Consider the following 14,237-nt stretch of genomic DNA (forward strand, 5'->3'; position numbering starts at 1 on the left):
AAAAAAAAAAGGACCAGGTTTGCTGGTCTGATAGAGCCTGGTGGAACCACTGAGACTATGGCCCCTAGCTGCCTTTAAGGTCTGGAATTGAACTCACTCCTGTGGCTTCCAGCCAAACAAAAGACAGGCATATGAGGTGAACATTTACATTAGGTAGATACATTCTTTAGAGAGATCAATCTTGGGAGAATAGAAGGGCTATGTATGCACAAGGAGAGAACTCAGGGTGCAGGAGTGCATGGGAGGGAAGGACACAGGGAAGAGGTAACTATGGAGAGGAAGTGGGAGGGGAGCTCTTGCACTGTGGGAACAGTCAATGTCATGAGACAAAGTGTACGTGAGCTGCTGTATGGAAAGTGAATTTGCTCTGTAAACTTTCACCCAAATCACAATAAAAATTAAAAAAAAAAAAAAAATTGCAGCCTTAGAATCGACTTGATGGCAGTGCGTTTGGTTTGGTTTTTCGATTTGTATATATTTTAATAGGAGCCTGAAGCAAAAAGCCTTCCCCTTACCCCACTCAATGGCTACATATAGGCAGAGAAAAGAAGCTTCAGGAAAAATAAGTAAGGATAGACAACAGATTTCTTTGAATATACTTCATTTTATAGATTATATGGAACCATGTACATATTTTACTTAATTATAGTATTGACCCATAAAAATCTAAAGCAAAACTGAAATAAATTAATCTATGCAGTGAGTTTGCATAAACCCATAAAGAATAATTATTTCAAATTAGTTGAAAACAATAATTTCAACTGCCTAGTGGGATAAACCCTGAGGACCTAAATAAATAAACAAAACACAAAAAAAAATCTTGAACAATTTTCAGTGATAATATGGCTAATAATAACTTTGTTATTGTTATTCTGAAAGTATTATATTAACTCTAGTATAAAAAAAGTAATGTTACATTATAGTATAATATAAAGAACCAATATTATTACAATAGTAGAAAATGGAAATAAATACAAAATCAAAGAAGTTGATCAAAAGCATTATAATCTTAAATTTAAATTAAAAATATTATGAATTCATATTTTTTTCTTAAAAAGTATCTTTAGGTATTTATAACATTTCTTGCCCCAAAATACACAAATCCAGACACTCAAAATATAACTTGGAGGGTTTTTTTTCCTGTGGTTAACAATAGAATTCCCTCCTGAAATACTTATTTTAGGATTCTTTTATATGGGATTACTCCTAATATATTTTAAAACAAATTAAGTTTTAAAATTTGATACTAAATTTTAGAAATATTTGCTGTCCACCTATACTATGATTTTTATGTGTGCTAGTAGCACTGTGGTTAAAGTGCTCAGCTGTGAATTGAAAAGTCTGTGGTTCTAACCCACCAACCATTCTGCCGAAGAAAGATAGGCAATCTGCTTCCATGAAGATTAGTTCTATGCCCTGCAGGGTCGCTGTAAGTCTCAATTGACTTGACAGAAGTGGGTTTGGTTTTAAGTTTTTTCAGTGTTTGCTGAAAGGAGCCCTGACGGTGTAAAAGTTAAGTGCTCAGCTGCTAATCTAAAGATTGTGGTGATTCAAACCCACCCAGTGGCTCCTGGGGAGAAAGACCTAGGAATGTGCTTCTGTAAAGACTGTTGTCATTGCTGTGTACTATGAGTTGATTCCTACTCATAGCAACCCTATATAACAGAGTAGACTGCCCCATAGGCTATCATCTTTATGGGAGCAGATTGCCAGGTCTTTTCCCCTGCAGAGCAGCTGGTGGGTTTGAACCACTGATGTTTCAATTAATTAGCAGCTGAGTGTATAAACATTATACCACCAGGGCTCCTTCCTGTAAGATTACAGCCTAGAAAACCCTATGTTGTTGTTGTTATGTGCCTTCGAGTTGGCCCTGACTCATAGCGACCCCTCCTTGGGTTTCCGAGGCAGTATCACTACGGAAGTAGGATTGCCCAACCTTCCTTCCGAGGAGTGGCCTATAGGGTAGTTCTACTCTGTTACAGGGAGTTGCTATGAGTTGAAAATTGACTGAACAGCACACAATAACAGTGTTTGCTGACATTAGGAAGAATATAAACTTTTTAGGACAATGAAATTTAAAAGTAGTTCAATTAAACTGATTCTTTTTTCTACCACTCAAGAACTTTATTCTTTAAATTTTCATCTCTATTTTTAGTTTTAGGAGCTCTGGTGGAATAGTGTCTAAGGCATTTGACTGCTAACCAGAAGGCTAGGGCTTCAAACCCACCAGCAACTCCTCAGAAGGAAGATTGGGCAATCTACTTCCGTAGAGATATTGCCTTGGAAACCCAATGAGGGGTCGCTATGAGTCGGATCCAACTCAAGGGCACTGAGTTTGGGTTTTTTTTTTTTTTTTTTTTTTGTTTTTGTTTTAGTAAATAAATTGTTACTATACATGTTTTTAAGGAGCTCTGGTGGGGTAGTGCCTAAGGCATTTGACTGCTAACCGGTTGGCTGGAAGTTCAAACCCACCAGCTGCTCAGTGGGAGAAAGATTCAACAATATACTTCTGTAAGATGTATAGCCTTGGAAATCCAATGGGGGTCACTATAAGTTGAAATTGACTTGATGGCCATGGTTTTGGTTTGGCTTATATATTCTTGGGCTCTTAGAAAGAATATAAATCTTCACATTCTTAGGAAATATATTTGTGACATGGATAATAGTAAAGAACCTCCTTTTCATCTGAATATTTGCCATTCTTAAAGGAATTTTCAAGAACCAAGTACATCTGTGATAACTGATAAATTTGCACATGGCAGAAAATGAATCAGAGATCAGCCTCTCAAAGAATCTGCTGTATTTGTAATCATCATTGTAATGCTAGCCAATGTTTTAACTTCTATAAAGGAACTATAAACCAGTGAGTTGGTTTTTTGGCTTTTGTTTTTGTTTTTTCCTTCAATTTTTAAAAATCTTTGTGACCATCTCAGTAAATGAGATGTACTAACTTTTCTCTCTGTTTGTTTGACTTAAAACGTCTGGTAGCATAGTGCCTAAGGTACTTGACTGCTAACCAGAAGGCTGGCAGTTCAAATCCACCAGCTACTCCCCAGAAGGAAGCATGGGCAATCTACTTCCGTAGTGATACTGCCTCGGAAACCCAAGAAGGGGTCGCTATGGGTCGGGTCAGACTCCACAGCAATTACATCTAAAAATCAAGATATAATTACTAAGAGATTGTCTCTAATCTGAAAAAAAAAAAAGTGAATAGAGAAAATATGATGGGGTACTTGACATGAAGTTCATGATCTGAGGAAGCCAGTGAAAAATAAATGTGTTTACATAAAGTGAGAGAAAGAGAAATAATAGATTATTGGAGTTGCCAACTACAGGGCGAGAGCAGGCTTATCATGTAGTACAGTGACTGTTACCGTGTAACAGTGGGTGTTCAGTAAATTGTAGAATGAATGAATAACCACACTATACCACACCTTGTCTAATTGCTTTTGCCTTGACTATCCCTTTCCTATCTCTAAATCTAGATTGAGGTTTTCCTAAGCACAGCCGAAAGGACGTAGAATTCTAAAGAATGAGCTTAATAGAATAAAGAAACCTTGTTTACTTTCAAAAAATAAAAGATAGAAACTTTTGTTAAAAGCTAAGAAGTTCATAATAATAGTACAGTCAGTTGACACAGGTTCTTAGGTTTCTATTACAGAAAAACATTACCGCCAAAGTCCGCAAGTGCTATCCTAATTTATCAGATTACTTCCTTAGAAAGCGAGTTTTTGATCTGTTCTTTTAAAGAAGAACAAATGTGCAGACTTCAATGCTTAATAAAGTTGAAAGCTTCTCCCTGGGGTGACTGAAATTTTTATCAAAAGGAAGATAGACCTGGTTACAGCTGCAACAAAGAAGTGCCATATAAAGCCAAGGGGAAAGGAGTTACACATGATTGGTGGTACAGCACCATTGAACATGGTCATATTAATTGGAATCTCTTGCACAGGACATTCCACTACATGCTGGGCAAGTGACCCTGAAAGTTTTGAGTCTCTCTGGTGTATAAAAAAAGTTCAGATGTAAAAATAATCATACCAATGATGGGTTCTCTATCCTCGAATGCTCATCGCTACACTGAGATCTGGGTGGCTGGCAAATTCCTTTTTTAAATAATGCCCTTTGAGTGGGTTCCCATATATGCATCTACTTTTACAACCATTTGAAAATTTATCTTCTAATAATTTCACGCAGAGCTTTCAGGGAAGCAACATTCAAAAGAATAAAAGTAATGAAACACAGCAACTTTTACATTTTTACTTTTGTGCTTTGGGAAAATTCCGATTAAAAGATAGGAGGCGTTCAGATGGGAATTTCTTTCTTGCCCCCCAAATGAATAGCTATTGATATAACAGAAAAATTACAGAGATTGAAAGCCAAAGTAGCATGGAACATATTTCAGGTGCATTAGGATGCAACCCTTATACACTCATGATTTAAATTCTTATATCCTTAGATGTTCATTATTGTTCCTCATTTCAGGTTGTGTGTAAAGAGCAGTCACTGTATTTGTCTTTTAGGCAGATAACATTCCTGGGATTCTTCACAGTCTCTTTATCCTACTCTTTAATCTAAATATTCAAAGACATGCCCAAGATAAATAATGTCAATGAATAATAACCTTTAAAATGCCAGAAATATTGTCAAGATATAACCAAGTGATAAGAATAATCCCTTTCTCAGATTCTGAAATTTTTCCCAGTTTTATAGATACCTATCTCAATGAAAATCATTTAAAATGCAAATTCTACTTAAGTTGAAGCCCTTTAAAAGTATCACACTTTCAATCAACTCATTTACTCTCAACTGGAAGCTCCAAATTCTTAAGTCTATTCATCCAAGTCACACACAACATGCTAAAAAGACCCTGAGTTTATATTCCACCCAAGTTCTATTTTCTCTGTTGTTGTTGTTATGTGCTGTAGAGTTGGACCCGACTCATAGCAACCCCTTCTTGAGTTTCCAAGGCAGTATCACTATGGAAGTAGATTGCCCAACCTTCCTTCTGAGGAGTGGCTGGTGTCAGCTGGGTTTTCAGTTAACATATTTATCCTAAATATAACATTCTGAAAAGTCAAAACACAGAAATCAAGACATATGTAAACATTTTACCTTAAACTAAGGCAAAACAGAATAACTACATTTATTTTTTTCCTTCCATAACCATAACCCATATTCCTTCTATATTTGTCTTTCTACCAATAAGTAAGATTTCCATGATTTCTACCTTTCATAAGATGATTACTCTAGAATCATTTGGAGCTCCAAAAAAGGTGGGCATCATTATTGCTGACTAGAGCAAGGATAGTATTTACAACCAGAACTGGTTAGATGCAGTAGAGTTTCTATTGATAACCTACATCTTCCCCAAGGATTAAATATCAGTTAATATAATATTTAAGCAGAAGCAACATGATCTCTAGAGTACACTACACTGGGTAGGATGGAGTTAATGAAAGACAAATAACAAAGGAAACAATATGACATGCCATTTGTAGGCCTTGCTTTTCCCTGAGTAGTGTCTTACATATAAAAAGAGCCAGAACCAAGATTTAATGGAGATTGATGAACTTGAATTGTGGCATTGGCAAAGAATACTTAAAATACCATGGGTTGCCAAAATAACAAAATTATCTGTCCTAAAAGTACAGCTGGGGACTTCCAGCAAGATAGAATAGGCAGACAAGCTACACAGACCCTTTACAACAAAGACACAAGAAACCAATTGAAACAGACACAGAAGATAATCCAGCTCAAACCCTGAGCTTTGAAAGGAAGGACAAAGAAGTGGATTAAATTCTTACTAGTAGAAGAATCTGACGAATAACAGTGAATAAAGAGACAAACAGAGTTGTGCACTGTAGGCTGTCCTGACGGCACAGCCATTTTGAATACTTGCAAGCAGCATTCTAATCCAGCAGCAACCTAAGAAACAGTTCTGCTTGCCTAGGACAGCACAGGCAACCACACTGGTGGATGATGACTGGAAAGGTGAGATGTTCCCCTTGTACCACACACCCTCTTGGTGAATGGAGGTGTGGCCATCCTCCACCTCCACAGACCTTCTGGATTAGAAGGAATTCCATCCTGGTCTGGGCACCCTGCCAGTAGCCACCTTCTGGGCAGGCAGGAACTTGTCGCAGCACTAGACTCCCTGTTCCCAGCCACTTAGAACCACTACACACCAGCAAGAGGGAGTACATAGTATAGGTGCAGAACTTCCAAATGTAGAGGAAGTCAAGATGATTGCAAGATAGGACAGTACTAAACTCTGGAAAAAAATAATAAATCACAGGTTTACCTCAAAGAAAATTAATAAACCTTCTCATCAAAATAAAAAAAAAAAAAAGGAGAGGCACAAATATTTAGCAAATGCTAAAACAATAGCAACTAAGGAAATTATAACAAAATTCATAAACAAAATGAGTTCAGCACAGAAAATCATATGGAACAAAGAAATCAGCAATACCAAGAAAAAACACATAACAAAATGACAGCAATAAATTCATACTTGTTGATAATTACACTGAATGTAAAATGGATTAAATGCACCAATCAAGAGATTAAGAGTTGCAGACTGAATTTAAAAAAAAAAAAAAAAAAAAAAGACCCATCAATATGCTGGAAGAAGTACAGCCAGAATGTTCCTTAGATGCAAGAATGGCCAGACTTCATCTCACCTACTTTGGTCAGGTTGTCAGAAGGGACCAGTCCCTGAAGAAGAATATCATGCTTGGTGAAATGGAGGGTCAGTAAAACAGCAGAAGATCTTCAATGAGAGGGACTGACACAGTGGCTGCAACAATGGATTCAAACATAGCAAGGACTGTGAGAATGGCACAGGACCGGGTAGTGTGTTATTCTATTGTACATAGGGTCACTGTGGGTTAGAGCCAACTTGACACCACCTAAAAACAATAAGGAACAGATTGCCAAATTCTGACAAATTCTTTCCTTATATTGAATAACCAGTTATCAGTAGTTTCATTAATAGTTACAGTAATGATCCAACAACCTTATCATTAAGAAAAATGTTATCAGGACATTAAATGAACCATCTTCCTATCAAGTGACTATATTGTCTACAATACCTTCTCCTACAGCTCTTTACCAAAATGGATGTGGCCATGATATTCTGTGAGGACTGTGAGCAAGTCCTACTCCGTAAGTGTTCTCACCATAAAACATAGTAGATAGAAAGCAGTAATGGGATGAAACTTTTCCAAAATTATCTAGTCTCAAAAATTTGCATCCCCCAGGATTACAAAATTTGTCAAGATGAATATTGGGTAATCAAAGCAGAGAATTTTCATTCCCAGGTAAAGATGTTTCAAAAATTGGTTATTGTATTATTTTTCTTAGTGACTGGTGTGTTAGGCTAGGTTCTCTAGAGAAGCAAAACCAGTAAAGTTTATATATACATGTAGAGAAAGAGAAATTCATCTTAGGAAAATGGCTCACACACTTATAAAAACTGGCAAGTCCCAAGTTCTTGGATCAAACATCAAGATGGAGGCTTTTCCAACTCACACAGCTACAGGGGCTGATGAGTTCAAGGTTGGCAAGCAGTATACCAGCTGTTGGCTCCAAAGAATGACGAATCCAAGATCTCCAGGCTGAATGGTGGATTGTTCGCTCATGGACAGTTATGGGCACATAACAGGATCCCAATCCAGAAGAGTCTCTTTTCCCAGGTTGTCCATAAATATATTGGAAGCAGGCCACACGCCTAGGGAAACTCCCTTTCAATGGATTGGCTGCTCAAAACATATACATCTGATTTCATCATGGGAATAACCCACATCACAACTGCTTAAACCACACAGAATTGTGGTCCAGCCAAGTTGACACACGGGTCCAACTATCACAATTGTTAAACTGTGGTTAATTTACCTAGCCAGAAAACCTACAGGAAGATTTGAGGACTGCTTAATGGCTCACTTAACTAAAAATATATCACTGGCAATATAACATAGCAGCTTTGGAATTTTACAAATCTAATTTAGACTATACAATGCAATGCAACTTATTGCCATGGAGTCAAATCCAACTCATAGTGACCCCTACTTGGGTTTCCAAGGAGGTATCACTATGGAAGTATATTGCCCAACCTTCCCTCTGAGGAGTGGCTAGTGAGTTTGAACTACCAGCCTTCTGATTAGCGGTCAAATGCCTTAGGCACTATGCTGCCAGACCTAGAAATCTGTAACTTTGATTGAGTTACAAAAGTTCCCTAAGCCTCAATTTCTTCATTTTTAAAATGAAATGATAATGCCATCAATAAATTGTGGTTATGAGGGTTATATGTGATAATGTATTTAAAACCTTCAGCAAATTGTCAGACACATAGTAATCATGGGAATCAAAAGTAGTTATCAGGATCATCACTGACTCTGTGGTCTGATATGGATTGAACTGTGTGCCTCCAAAATATGGGTTATAAATCCTAACCCTATACCTGTGATCATAATCCCATTTAGGACAGGCTTTTGTGTGTGTGTTAATGAGATATGATTAGTGTAGTGTTTTTTTTTTTTTTTTTTTTTTTGAGATATAAAAGAGCAAATTAAGCAAGAGAGTAAGCAGAGATAGGGGAAGAAATAGAATGGTCACCAAGGAATAGTAGTTGAAAAGAGACAAGGACTGTCCTCCAGAACCAACAGAAAGAGAAAGCCTTCCCCTGGAGCCTGTGCCCTGAATGTGGACTTCTAGCCACCTAAACTGTGAGAAAATAAATTTCTATTTGTTAAGGCCACCCAACTCTGGTATTTCTCTTATAGTAGAAGTAGGTAACTAAGATATGGTTCTTTGAAATTAGAAAAAACTCTATGGATAGTCAGCCCTGTGGAAAACAGAGCATGACCCGAATTTTAGCCTCTCCTGTCCACCTCAGCCAGGTGCCTCTGTGCAGTGTACACACTGTAAAACTGTATCCTGAGACTCTCATGGCTAATATCAACTACAACAATTGAGACTTCCATCATCAAAATAATTCTTTGTGAATAAGATATTTTTCTATAGGAAGCCACTACTGTTTTGACTAGATGGAAGCTTTCACACATTATTGGTAGGCGTGCAATAAAATTTGTATAATATTTTTGGCAGAAAATTATTCCTTATGAGCCCTAAACAGGCTTATACCTTTTGTCTAGTGACTTCATTTTAAGAGTTTATTTTAGAAATAATCAGAGATACAGGAAAACATGTCACAGTATTATAATAGTGAACACTGGAAACTATCAAAAACGTCTAGTTATAGTAAAATACTCTGCAATCATTTTGATTATTTTTCAAAGAACTTTCAATAACAGAGCAAAAAAAATCAGGATACAGAGTTGCATATTTATAAAGTTCAATAAAAATAGATCTTAAAAATCATGGGATAAAGTAATAACAAAATATTAAAAAAAATTGTACCTATGAATAGTAGAATAGCAGGTGATTTTCAAAGTTTTTACATTTTTCTTACACGAGGCATTTTTATTACTATAAGCAGAAAAATAATTATTTAAAAATTGTTTTGGAAAAATACAATTGCTTAGGTTCATTAGTCTTATTTCTTTAGTGAGTCAATCAATATACAGCACAATGAAAGAATGTGGGACTGAGGCAGTGGGAGGGAAGATGTCCAGAATTCCTGAACTAAATTCTTGGACTGGTTTTAAGTAGTCTACATTACAAAGAAGAGGATGGCCAAGGCTCCAGCCTTGGTAGAGCAAATGGGCAGTTAAATAAATACTCTAAGAAATATCTTCTCTGGCCAATATGGAGTAACAAGGATCAGATTTACCTTCCCACTTGAATACTGAAAAACAAACAAAATACATCAAATAATGGTTTCAAGACATTGGGTACCAGGCAAGGAAGGATGGTGATCTCTGAGAGACAGGAAAGAAATAAAGTGAGCTTTATAATTGCCCAGCTTACTGACTTTGAGGGTTTTCAGGCTGTGCCACAGGGAAAAGAGTCCCCCTGGTCTCCCTGATTTGAGGGGCTGGAGCTCAGATTTTGAGGGACAAATCCAATAGAGTTCACCAAAGAATAGAGAGAAGAAAGTTGAACACAGATAGAGCTCCACAGTTTTGGAAGCTTGAAGTCTGAGTTCAAAGTGCCAGTCTCTATGGGCTGGGCAAAACTCCTCAACTTTGGGCTTCAGTTCTGCATCTTACTCCCAGCCCACTGAAGTTGGAAGCTTCTCTTAACTCAGACAGCTGCTGGCTGCTGAGTCTGACAAACCCAAGGTTGGCAGAAAAACTGGCACACCAAACAACCTGGCAGGCCACTAATTAAAGTCCAGAGACAGTCCCAAGATCAGCAGGAAACATAGCAGGCTGCTGAATGAAGACTCAGCTACATGCAGGGTCCAAGCATGCCCAAAAGGTTGGAAACCAATCCTGAAGCTTCTCTTTATATAGATGAAGCAGACCGTATCGCTAAGGTAGCTACTCAGCTGCTCCAGTAGATTCCACCATGGTGCTGATTACCATTTTCATCATGGGGAATAACTACATCCAGCTGCCCAGCCGCTCAAAACCAGGCCCAGCCAAGTTGACTTACAACTTAACTACCACAGGAAGACAGAAAATATATTAGAATAATAATGGCTAAAATTTTTCCATATGTGACAACTGCTATAAATCCATCAGTCCAATAATCCCAGCAAATCCTCAAGCACAAGAAGCATAAAGAAAACTATAGCAAGGCACATTATAGAGGAGGTCATTAAGGTTATGAGTCAACTTGGCTGGGCCATGGTTCTGAGTGGCTGGGAAGCTGGATGTAGTTATTCCCCATGATGAGATTGTAATCACCTCCATGGTGGAATCTGCTGTGAGCACCTAATTTCTTGAAGGGGAGTTGCCTTCAGGGTGAGACCTGCTTCCAATATATATGGAGAAGCTTGAGAAAGGTCACTAGCTTTTTGGCACATTTGGTTCCTGCATTTGGCCAAGTCTTCATCTCCAGTTCCTGCACTTGAACGAGTTGTCTGCCATGCTGTCTGCTGAGCTTGGGATTGTGCCACCTTACCTGCTGATCTTGGGGTCATCAGCCTCTGCAGTCAGTAGCTGCATAATTTAGAAGAAACCTCCAGCTCCTGTGGGCCTGGAAGGAGAGGCAGAGCTGAAGCCCAAGGGTGACAGGCCTTCACCCAGCCCCTAGACCTGCCATCTGAATTTGGACATCTGGCCTCATAAAATGCAAAAGAATAAATTCCTGTTTGTTAAAGCCATCCATCGTTTGTATTTCTGTTACAGCAGCACTAGAGAACTAAGCTAGTAGATAAATTTCTTAAAACCATTAATAAACAGGAAATCTTAAAAGCAGCCAAAGAAAAAAGATTTATTACAGAGAAACAAAAGTGAGAAATATTACAATTTTCTCATTGGAAACATTATAAGTCAAAAGACAGTGGAGCAATATAATTCATTAAACTTTAACCTAGAATTCTCTGTTTGGCAAAAATATCTGTCAAAAATTAAGGCAAAATAACAATATTTTCAGATATACAATGGCTGAAAGAATTTCTCCTCAACAGACCTGCACTATTAAAAATGTTAAAGGAAGTTCTTTAATCAGAAGGAAAATTATATCAAATGGAAATCTGGATCTACACAAAGAAATAAAGAGCACTAGAAATGGTAACTACATAGGGGCTATAACGACATTTTATCTTATAATTTGAATCTCTTTAAAAGACAATTGATCAGTTAAAGCAAAACTAATAATATATTTTGCAGTCTATAACTTACAGAGAAATAAAATGTATGACAAAGGTAGATCAGGAGGAAAAAAATGGAAGTATACTGTTGCAAGATGGTTATGTTATATAGGAAGTGGTTTAATATCATGGGAAGATAGAATGTGATAAGTTAAAGGTGTACACTGTAAATCCTAAAGCAACCACTAAAATAACCACCAAAAAGTTATAGCTAATAAGCCAAAAAAAATAGATAAAATATAAAAATGTAACTTTTTCAATTAATACAAAAATAAGACCAAAAAAAAAAAAAAGAGCATGTTAAAAAGGAATAGCTGACACAAAGAGTGACACAAATAGAAAACACATAGTAAGATGGTAGAATTAAACTCAAACACTTGAATATTCCCATTAAATATAAATCATCTAAACACTCCCATTAAAAGTCAGATTAAATTTTTAAAAAAGACTCAACAATATCCTACTAATGAGAAATCCACTTTAAAAACAAAGACACAAATAGGTTCTTTGTAAAATAATGGAAAAACATCCACTAAGAAGTTCTGTGGCACAGTGCCTAAGACATTTGACTGATAACCAGAAGTTTGGTGGTTCAAACCCACCATCCACTCCACAGAAGGAAGATGGGGCAATCTACTTATGTAAAGATTTACTACCTTAGAAACCCAATGGAGGTCACTATGAGTCAGAACCAACTCAATAGCAGTGAGTTTGGTTCGGTTTATACTGACATTAATCAAAAGAAAGCTGCACAGGGTATATTAAAAAAGTACATTTCAGATAAAATAATATTTTCAGGATAAAAAGGGTAATTCCATAATGATGAGTAAGTCAATTTATCAAAAGGACATAGTAATCTTAAACTTTTATCCATCTAATAACAAAGTTTTAAAATACATAACCCAAAATTGATAGAATAGTAACAATAGATAAAACATTTAGAGTCAAAGATATCAATTCTTCTATATAAATAATTGATAGAACAAGTAGACAGAAAATTAGTAAGTGTACAGAATACTTGAATAAAACTGATCTAATTGACATTTATAAAACACCCCACTTAACAATAGAATACACACTTTCTTCAACGGAACTGGAACATTAAACAAAACAAACTATGTACCCTGGGTCATAAAACTAAACTTAAAATTTTGAAAGAATTGACATGATACAGAATTATGGTCTCTTAACATAAAAAAAAAATTATAACAGATATGAATAGCAGAAAGATATCTAGAAAAAGTCTGGAAATTTGGAAACTAAAAAGCACAATTCTAAATAGCCAATGACCCAAAGAAGAAATCAACAGTGAAATTAGAAAGTATTTAGAACTGAAATAATATAAACACAGTATTAAAACAAGTGCATAAGAACCAATGTACAACCTTGAGGATATGTCACCTTAAATTTAGAGACCATCTCAAGAATGGATTTGATGCATTGAACACTAAAGACTGAAGACCATAAGAGTTGAGGGATGACATCAAGGACATGAGACATCAAGAAAGCAAAAGACAGAAAAGGAAGAAAAGACCAAAATGGATATCAGAAGAGACTCTGAAACTTGCTCGTAAATGTAAAGTAGCTAAAGTGAATGATAAAAAGGATAAAGTAAAAGAGCTGAACAGAAGATTTCAAAGGGCAGCTCAAGAAGACAAAGGGAAATATTATAAAGAAATATGCAAAGACTTGCAGTTAGAAAACCAGAAGGGAAGAACACACTAGGATTTTCTTGAACTGAAAGAACTGAAGAAAAATTCAACATTTAAGTTGCAAGATCGAAGGATTCTATGAGCCAGATATTGAACAATGCAGGAAACATCAAAAAAAGATGGAAGGAATATACAGTCACTGTACCAAAAATAATGGGTTAACATTCAACCATTGCAGGAGGTAGCATATGATCCAAAACCAATGGTATTGAAGGAAGAAGTCCAAGCTGCACTGAAAGAAATGAAAAAAACAAAGCTCCAGGAATTGATGGGATATCCACTGAGAAGTTTCAACAAATGAATACTGTGCTAGAGGTGCTTACTTGTTTATGCCAAGAAATTTTGATTGTAGATCCAAGTAAAATGAAATCCTTGAAAACATGTCTTTTCTCTGTTCATGATGACATTGCTTATTGGTCCAGTCATGAGGATTTTTGTTTTCTGTATGTTGAGGTGTAATCCATACTGATAAAGTCTTTGATCTTTATCAGTAAGTGCTTCAAGGCCTCTTCACTTTCAGCACGCAATGTTATGTCATCTGGATATCACAGGTTGCTAATAAGCCTTCCTCCAATCCTAGACCTGAACCAGAGGCCTGATGTATTCTCAGCCAATCTTGGGATCATTGCCTTCGCAGCCTGTGAGTAAACAATCTGCCATTTACCTGTGAATCTTGGATTTGTCAGCCTCCAAAGCCAGCAGCCTGCTATACAGCCTGCTGATCTTAGGTTTGTCAGCCCCTGCAGCTGTGTGAGTCAGGAGAAGCCTCCAGCTTTACATTTGACCCATGGATTTGGGATTGC

This window comes from Orycteropus afer, unplaced genomic scaffold (genome assembly GCF_000298275.1).
Source record: "Orycteropus afer afer isolate SDZICR_OR568_19922 unplaced genomic scaffold, OryAfe1.0 scaffold00032, whole genome shotgun sequence".
NCBI lineage: Eukaryota > Metazoa > Chordata > Mammalia > Tubulidentata > Orycteropodidae > Orycteropus > Orycteropus afer.